The sequence below is a fragment of the Oreochromis niloticus genome, linkage group LG17, assembly GCF_001858045.2.
Source record: "Oreochromis niloticus isolate F11D_XX linkage group LG17, O_niloticus_UMD_NMBU, whole genome shotgun sequence".
Lineage (NCBI taxonomy): Eukaryota > Metazoa > Chordata > Actinopteri > Cichliformes > Cichlidae > Oreochromis > Oreochromis niloticus.
Window position 1 is genome coordinate 14,927,298 of NC_031981.2, and position 9,727 is coordinate 14,937,024.

The 9,727-nt window shown below is 39.9% G+C and overlaps 1 long non-coding RNA gene across 1 annotated transcript; it reads right to left on the minus strand.

Moving 5' to 3' along the window:
• Positions 1 to 4,691: 4,691 nt before the first annotated feature.
• LOC112842576 (uncharacterized) lies at positions 4,692 to 7,929 on the minus strand. Its single transcript, XR_003214399.1, has 3 exons — positions 7,793 to 7,929; positions 7,122 to 7,159; positions 4,692 to 5,187 (listed from the first exon to the last, which is right to left on the minus strand). It is a non-coding gene; the product is annotated as an uncharacterized LOC112842576 (long non-coding RNA).
• Positions 7,930 to 9,727: the final 1,798 nt, after the last annotated feature.

Here is a 9,727-nt window from a genome sequence, read left to right on the forward strand (position 1 = left end):
GAGAATTAAAAAAAAACAAAAAAACTAAATCTGTGCCTAACAGGGAAAGCTGTAATTAAGACAAATATGATAAATGCACTAAGAAAAGCTTTTGAATTTTAGACACTAATGGTCTTGGAGATAAAGATCAAAGCTAAAAGCCGCGTATTTGGGAGAAAGTTGTTTGATAAAAGTTGTTTGGTAGCGTCTGGTGTCTCCACGTGAGCTTCCATCTTAACAGCACTTCTGCCTCCACATTATAATTAACTTGACAAAACTAGACCATTAGGGAGAGGACTGGCAGCCTCTGTGGGCTGCTACACTACATTTCAGCTTTCATACCACTGTGCTGGCTTACATGGGAAATGTGCTTTCTTTAACTACACAGTTTCTGCTTCATTGTCTTTGCACAAAACAAAGCAAAACAATTTGGGAATATGAGAATTTAACTGTGAAAAACCTAAACCACAGTCACAGAGGTTCTACGATCATGCAATCATGTAAAACTCAAAATCTTCACTATATTTTAAATAATCATCACCTTGTTGGAAGTGCCAAAGTTAATAAAACTGGCAAGAAATTGAAGTTAGAGAGCTGGAATTCTTAATTAACTGGAGATATGAGAACATCTTAGAAAGCAGTGATAGAGCAGTTTAAAGGTGAGATTAAAGCATGAATGGGCTTCTTTAAATATGCACGAGATAATGTTTTGAAGTTTAAAATGATTCTCAAAGGGCAAAGTGGAAGATTCCCTCCATCTACTAAGTCACTCCACGATCTAAGTTCTCTCTGTAAGTTTCAGGCCTCTGGCTGTAAGCTGAAGGACAGACCTCCAAGATCACTTCAAATTAAATTTTTGTCATCATCATAGAGTTTGTCATAAAAGGCTGTAATGGGAGAATTATTGCTCCGGGCTAGTCTTGTTTTCCCCGGTCTTGTGACACTGTTTGATGTTCCATGGTGATTGGGATTGCACCCCCACACCTTTCACTTCCCACCTACTGCTCATCTCTTTGTTAAATCTGAGTCATTTTACACATAGCGATGACTGAGTTGACATAAGTCCTTGTATTCCTGCCAGGCGCTCCAGGCACAATTTTCTTCTTTCATTAACTTGAATAAATATTGCTGCCAATGCAGTCAAATTTAAATAAAAGCTCACTTTGTCGTGTATTGGGAAATCTGTTTTCAGACTGATTTGGGATTTAGCTCGCAGAAGAGAGGACATTAAAAGTGTGACTCACTCTTGAAGATGGAAAACTCTGGTGAGGTCATAATGATCAGGTTATACACTGACATGGAACACAGCTGGGTTGACATCAGAGGAGTAGTCGTTTTGTGTTTGTTTTGCAGACATAGTTTTAAATGTGGAGCTATTAAAACCACTTCCCTGGTCCATTTTTATTTATTCTTGGACTTCTAGAGGAGCTTTGTATGATTCACAGTTCAAAATAATACTTATTTATGTTATAATGGGCCTCGGCTTATCGCAGGCCAGGTTTCTTCTGACTGACTGCCTCTCACAAACACAAGTTTTGGAGCGAGAGGCACACAGCCAGAGCCTCAGAGGGTCATATTATGAAAATACACTCTTTCTGACATCATACAAAGCAAAGAGCAGATCTGGAATCAAGCTTATGGAACAGTGTGTAGCTTAATGTGCACTGACAGTATTAAATAAAAAATCCATCTATTCTATCAGGTATACCTTGATACTAGTTGATTGGATCCCTCTTTTGCCTTCAGAGCTGCCTTACTTCTTCATGGTATTGAAGAAGGTGTTGAAACATTCCTTAGAGCTTTTAGTCCATGTTGACATGAAATCATCAGTTGCTGCTGATTTGTCAGCTGCACATCTGTGATGCAAATCCACCACATCCGAAAGGTGTAGTGTTGGATTGAGATCTGGTGACTGTGGAGGCCATTTATGTATGGTGAAATCATTGTAAGGTTCAAGAAACGTGGACCGTTGGTCATAAATAGATGGATATGGTCAGTAATATTCCAGTAGTTTGTTGGTACTACCAAAATGTGCCAAGGAAATATCACCCATTATGGCATAATCCTATGGATCCACACTTTCATGTTGTTTATTGCAAATTTAGTTGATTCTAAATGTCACAGCAGAAATTCATGTGAACTGGAGCTTCATTTTCCTGTTCTTAGCTGACAGGACACCTGAAATGGTCTGCTGCTGTAACCCATCTGCTTTAAGGTTCCACGTGTTGTGCTTTCAGAGACGTTATTCTGCACATCTTGATTAACCAGTGGTTATTTCAGTTGCTTTGGTTCTGACACCAACAGTCATCTACACCCAGGGAACTGTTGCTCAGTGGATATGCTCTTTTTTCAGATCATTCTCTTTAAACCCTACAGATGGTTGTGTGGGAAGATTCCAGTAGATCAGCAGCGGAAATGAAATACTCAGACCAACCCGTCTGGCACCAGCAACCATACCACATCCAAACTCCCTTAAATCACCTTTCTTCCTCATTTCGTTACTAACTTTGATGACTAGCACGACTAACTTCTTAATTCCTTCTTCTATATTGTTCACTTAAAAAAAAAAAAAAAGTCTTTGTCCTGGCATGGAGCCTATTGCTGATTACCCATCAGTCTTGCTGATGGTGACCATAGTTCACAGTGAACTCATTCTTCCTCTGGAAAATCACAGAAGCTGTTCTTCTAATAGCTTCTGTGAAAGGCTGGCACTGGTGCAGGGTGCAGCAGGTAAAAAAATACGCTTCAGGTTTAGTGCAAGCTAAGGATGATGATGACAATGTGTTGTCTCTTTCTTTTTACTTATCTAATAAAAACACTCTCAGTTTTGGAATTGCTTTAGATTGGTCGGATGAGGTGCGATCAAATAGATTTGTGACACTGAAGAGTAAAAACCTTATCTGATTTACATTCAGCGCTGAACAATGGCACATGCTGGTGGTTCCACTGTGACCACTGTAACCTGCAATTTTACCAATTCAATTTTGTGCAAACACCAAACATCAGCTGCTGTATAAAACATATCAAATCAATATTCGGAGAATCATAACTTGTGATAAGAGTTGTGTCTCTGGCCACTAACCAAATAAACATGAATTTGTCCACCGGCACCAGGGCGTCAATTCTCCTGGGGTATAACATTCACTGGAAACAAACTGGCTTGTGGTGGATCCCACTGTGCAGAGGCACACAGCTCATGGTAAACTGGTTTTTTTTATCCACACCAGTACATTCATCACTCTCCGCCTGCCCTGCTCGCCAGATTTGGCTCCCTGATATTTTGTCCTCATTTCCAATATCAAATCGTATTTGACCCAGAGAGCAGTGCAGGTGCAGTAGTCCCAGTGGTCAGTCCCAGCAGGATTTCCAGTGAGCAATCACAATAGCAAGAGCACCGGAAGTGGTTCAGAATCCCACAGCGGGAAGGCCGTAAAGGATCCATCTGCCATCCTTTGTTTTTGCTGTTTATCAGTGAACTCACTAAATCTTTTACCTGTTGCATGTTTGCAAAAAGCAAAAGATTAAAATAACATGGAATTATCCCTTTTTTGTTTATGGATTAAAGAGTGCATTGTGAATTACTTATAAGCAGGACTGTCAATATTGGAGATGAACATGATGAAATTTAAGCATAACCGAATGAAAAAAAATCATGCATCATGTCTGTGTGATCAGATTTGAACACGACAAATTCTGATGCAAACTGAAGCAACTCAACATTTAAGGATTATAAAGTGGCCCAACTATCTACAAACACACAACTTCTCACCAAGTTAACAAGTGTTTGAAATAAACAACAGTTTTAATCAACTGCTGTCACTGAGTACCAAAAGTAGCCACCTGAAGTGGTTTTGCAGCCTGGATTGGATATTAATAAGTGATAAGTAACTTTGAACTGTTACAGAACATCACCTGTCACCTGCCTCTTTAACTTTGCTGTGCTCCTGCCCGGGATATCATTTCTCAGAGTTTAAAAAGACCTCAGCAGTCTTCAGTGGGACACTTATTGAGAGAATTTTAGATAACACTACCTGTAGGCAAGGGTGATTATTCATTGCTAATCATTCAGTCTTGGCACTCAAACTGGCATCCACCACATTAGTTGGCAGGGATGGGGCATTGAGGCGCTGTGGTGTCTAAATTGCTTCCACAGGGCAATCCATACTATTTATACAAGTTAGTCCTGCTTATCACGAAGTCATTACAGCCTGGGGTGGATTATAAAAATCAAGCACTGCCCAAGCAACAAAGTGTGTGTGGAGTATAAGAATGAGTGGTCTCACTGCGCAGTGGTGTGAATTTGACAGGGCAGCGCCGACTTCTGTGTGTGTGTCTAGAAGTCTGTGCGGGAGATAGAGGGCGAGTTTGTGAGTGAGCTCCTCCAATGAGAAGAATGCGTGTTCCTCTCACGCTCCGCTGAAGCATGAAAAACATTGTCGACAAGCAGGCTGGCAGCCAAATCAACACACGCTGTTGGTCAGACAAAGACTTTAAACTCCTTTTTTTCCCCTTGAGATGTGACCTCATAGGGATGGAGAAAAAAATCAATTCATTAGCTTTTTGTCTTTGGTTGTGACATTACCGACGACAATATGATGATACTCGTGCAACGCGATGCTCATGTTGGGATCCTGCCAAAGCAATATGTTACATGTCTGACGTTTCATCCTGATGATGACATCAACATTTTAATCGACAGACTGCTTTACCGTGATTGTAGATAACATAAACCATGATGCACAGGGTCACCAAATCAAAACAAGTTATTTCCAAAGCTCAAATATACAGTGCTGTGAAAAAGCATTTACCATCTTCCTAATTTATTAGGTTGTTGCTTAAACTGTAATATTAATCAAAGATAACCCTTGTAGTAGTAACCCCAGATTTTAAATGACTATTCAATTTCTTAAAGAAAAACAGCTATTCAAACCTACCTGACCCTGTGTGAAAAGGTAAAAGAAACTCAACAGCAGATGTTAACAGAGTCATGGAAAGCGTTACAAAGCCATTTCTGAGGCTTTAGGACTCCAGCGAAGGGAGAGCCATTATCCACAAATGGAGAAAACCTGGAACAGTGGTGAACCTTCCCAGGAGTGGCCAGAGTACCTAAATTACTCCAAGAGGACATGGTCTGTGATGGTCTGGAGCTGCTTTGGTGCTTCAGCACAACCTGCTGTAATTGATGGAGCCATGAATTCTGCTCTCCACCTGAAAAATGATAAAGCAAGAAAAATGAAGTCTGGACTCAAATCCTATTGAGATGCTTTGACATGACTTTAAAGAGGTGTTCAATGCTTGAAAAACCCTCCATTGTTGCTGAATTAAAACTATTCTGCAAAGAAGAGTGAAAAATATGCAAAATAAATAAATAAATTAATTAATTAATTTTAAAAAAATAATGTTTTGGTCAAAGAGCTGGCATCAGCACGATTTCCAACCCATTTTATTTTTGAGAAACAGACTGTCGGCTGATAAAAGGAACGACCCTTCATAAGTGGTCACATAAAAGAACACTATACTTTGCACGCTTACAGCGGTATTATGCATTAGACTGATAACAGTCTAACCATTTTACACAGAATGAATGAGTAAATCTTTTCCCTGCTATGTCTTAGCTTTTTCTATAATTTTTCATCAAAATGAAGTACAATACGGCATCATAGAAAATCTTAGAGAATGGTCATTACTTTTAGTTTAAAATCCCTTTCTTTCATTCCTTTTTCATTTTAGTATCCCCATGCTGCTGGTTTTCCAAACTGCTCACAATCCAAAGCCAAATTAAAATTCATTCTCTATAACATCCAGATAGATAGATAGATAGATAGATAGATAGATAGATAGATAGATAGATAGATAGATAGATAGATAGATAGATAGATGGATGGATTTAAATCCTCTTCTTTTTTTGGAAAGAATCCCATAACAGTAGATAAAACAGTGGGATGGGGTGTGGGTGCAGTAAGGAGGTGCCTGGCTGACAGTCAGTTTAATGCAATTTGCTGTTACTGGCCAGGACATATAAAATTGTGCTCCAAGGAAATGCATCCCTACTTATTATTCTTCAAGCTGCAAACAATATTGGCAGTGCGCTGTTCCAATCAGTCTTCAAATCTCTTGCATTGTATTGTACAAATTAAAAAAATCTCAAGTAAAGCCATGGGGTAGCTTATTATACAGTGCAAGCTACCTGTCACTGAGAATGACTCATAACACATTTAATATCTTCAATACTTAAAAAAATAATACAGGTAATAAGTTGCTTATGTTGTTCATATTTGGCACAACAGCTGTAACTTATTTAAAGCTACCAATTAGCTGTGACACAAACAGGATCTGCAAAGGCCACATCAGACAGCCAGGCTGTGACACACAGAGTTTTACAGTGAAATCATTTGTTACATGATGGTTCTCTTGATTGATCGTTACTGAAGCTACACCACAGGTGTGATGTGATCAGCTCAAAACTATATTACTTGCCAGTAATAGTCGCTTTTAGGTTCCCCACCCCTTTAAATTCAAAGTCAGTATTTGCAGGAGTGATTATGGTCTCATTACTGTGCCATCACTAAATATTACAAGAGGAGAGTCATTTCCTCTGAAATAAACACTACTATCTCCTTTTCTGGGCTATTTAAAGGGCCAGTTCATTTAAATTACCCAGGGTGACTACACGCCTGATGCAGACAGGCTTGTAGTGACAAGAAAGTCAGAGATAAATAGGAAACTATTTTAAAACACTGCCGATATGCAATGGCATGGCAAAGAATTCATGATAACACATAGAATCAGAGCACTTCCCACATGAGAATAAAATTATGTCAGTAGCATAAAAATGTCGCCGAGTGTCTACTTGCATAAATACTTGAGTTCTTCTTTGCTTTCGATTGTGATAAAGCCTTATAAATGTGTCGTTTTCTCTGCTTGTAAAGCAGTTTGCGACTCGTGTTTTGAAAGGTGTGATAAAGATAAAGTCACATTTGCTGTGTGTGAAAGTTTGGGCATGGGCAGCAGCAACACTAATGTCTAATATATTAGAAGCAACACCTTTTTTTTTTTACCAGATAAATAAATAATTTTACAAAAACCTCCAACGCCTCAATAAGAGGACATTTAAGGTGACTGTTAGCACAGCAGAAAAATACCTCTGGGTGTTGGTGCAGTGAAGTGGTCATGCTGCCATCTGCTGGTGGAAAAGGCCAGTTAGAAACTTGACATGTATTCTAATTTGCTGAAGAGGAAGAAAAATACAAGATACACGTACATGAACTCAAGTTAAGGACATGTGGTTTTACCCTCAGCGATGTGATGACTGCAGGAGTAAATCCACTAATCTAATGTCAGAAAATATGGGTAGGTGGACCACATCTGAGTAACTCTGTGATAACTCCCTTTGAGATGCCTTTGAGCCTCTCAGTGGTAAAAGACTCATTGTTATGAGTCAACTTTTGCTGTATCAACAGAAGTGCAAGTACACACACTACAGTGTACACTGAATTTGTCAGTCACACAGCAGGGAAGCTGAGTGACTGTCCTATCGATTCGAAAGCTTCTCTTCACCTCTGCCAGCGATTCGTGCCTTAGTTAGTTTCTGCTATTGATCCCTGTCCTCACACAGAAGCGGCGGCAATGATCGACCTAACGGACAGTGGATTGAAGATAAATTTCACAGCCATATCACCCTGAGCTGTCTACAGCTGAATCCACTTTTACTCCTCTAATTACTGGAGTGTGTCAGAAAATAACACATGATAATGTATTCATATTTTCTCAGATGTGGCTAGCACATTAAAATGAGTAATAACCTCCCCCTTACCGTCGCCAACACCACTCCCTTTCCCAGCAGCTGCCTGTGGGCATTCTCGTGATGAGACTTCCAGTGAGTTTCTCTCGCTGGAAAGAGCCAAAGACGACTGGCCTATCAGTTTGGAATGATATGCAACGGCAGGCACGACCCCCTGTGTGGGCAAACAACAGGGTATTGTTTTGAGACACGATCACATCAGTGGGGAGGTTTGGGGTGGAATGGAGCAAACACACCCCGTGTCACACACTGATGGCTCGTGCTTCACGCCGACAGGAAGGGAGACGGACTGCAGGAAGTTGGGGACAAAGCCTATTTTACACTTTCACTTATTCAATCAGTCGCTTCACTCTCTCTCACACAAATCCATTTCCCTTCTCAGAGGAGTAAGACACACTAGGGGACACCCTGCTGCATACTGAGATGAGAGGCACGGATGACATATTGATTTCTGAACACCGACTTACTGATCTGCCATAATCGGATAACACTGCTTTTCATTGCATCACACTGTAGGGCAGGAGTGAAACTGCTTGTTTTAGACACAGGGAATCCTCCATTAAACTTTATCCAAACAGTCAGCTCAATGGGGGTCGCCTAACAAACAGGAGCCGAATGGTGGAACATCACAAACAATGTAGTGGTTACAGTGGTTGTTCATTTTCTCTGCCTCTCTCTGCTGAAAAACACTGAGAAGCCTGATTGGCCGGGGCATGTTTTTTTTGTGTGTTTTTTTTTTCTTTGTTGCAATGATTAAATTATGTTTGTGAAGCAGGTGGGGTGGGCTCGACACAAAGATGCATCGTCTGATGGATGCCAACCACACGTGGCCTTGGTTGATGAGCTGTTTCCACAGCAACATGGAGCCTTTATCGTCATCACACAGAGAGCCGGGTTACGCCAGAGCAGGAGTTCTTTAAATAGCCATCAGCAGTTCACAACAACACATGATTAGGCCAACGTCTGAAAACTCTCAAACTGCCAGTGTTTTCACCCCTACATAACAACAGTGCTTATTTATAGAACAATTTTCAAAAATACCAGAAGAAGAGAAACAGCAATGGTTAAAAAAATGTGAAATGAAGGTGAAAAAGGTAAAAAACTGAACAACAGAAGAGATGTTGTGTGAAGCGGCACACTGCTGTCCTAATTCATTTTAAACACAATCACATGTGCTACAGATCATGAAGGCAGTCAGACTCTGGAAAAAGAATAATTCATCTCCTGTTGATCTACTGCACACATGGAGCGTATGCATCCAGGAGCAATATGGATTTAAAAAGCAGTATAATAAGAACAATTATAGCCACGTGAAAACGTTTGTGCTCACTTTGAGATTTTCTGTATTTCTACATAAGTACGACTTAAGCCATGATCTGGTTTTAAAAGTAGAACTAGATGAAAATAGTTCATACAATTCATACAAGACAACAGTGTCTCAGGGTCATGTTCACACGTGGATCGTAGAGCTTTAACCTGTATTTGTGGATGGCATGGTTTACTGTGTTCCTGACCCCTTGCAGTGATTTCTATGATGCAATCATGCTTTTTTTTTTTTTTTTTTTTTTTTAGTGCAGTGCAGCCTGAGGGCCTGGACACTACAAGCACCTAATATTGATTGTCAGCCTTGTCTCTTGCTCATAGAGATTTCTTCAGATTATACTGTTCAAAGTCTTCCCAATTTAATGTTGAGGAACTCTATTTGGATTTTTTTCTACAGTTTGTAGATGTTTTTTTTGCAGATTGATGGATCTCTGCTCAAGCATAGGTTTATGTCAATTGTTCCATTCTGTTATTCATATTTTACACAATGGAATTTCTGGATGACCTCAGGAAAATGAGTTTGCAATCATCTTATCAACAGTTAGTCAGACTGTTTACAAATCAAGGAAATTCAAGAACAGTCAACCAATGAATCTCTTGAGGAATGAGATGTGTAAGAGCCTA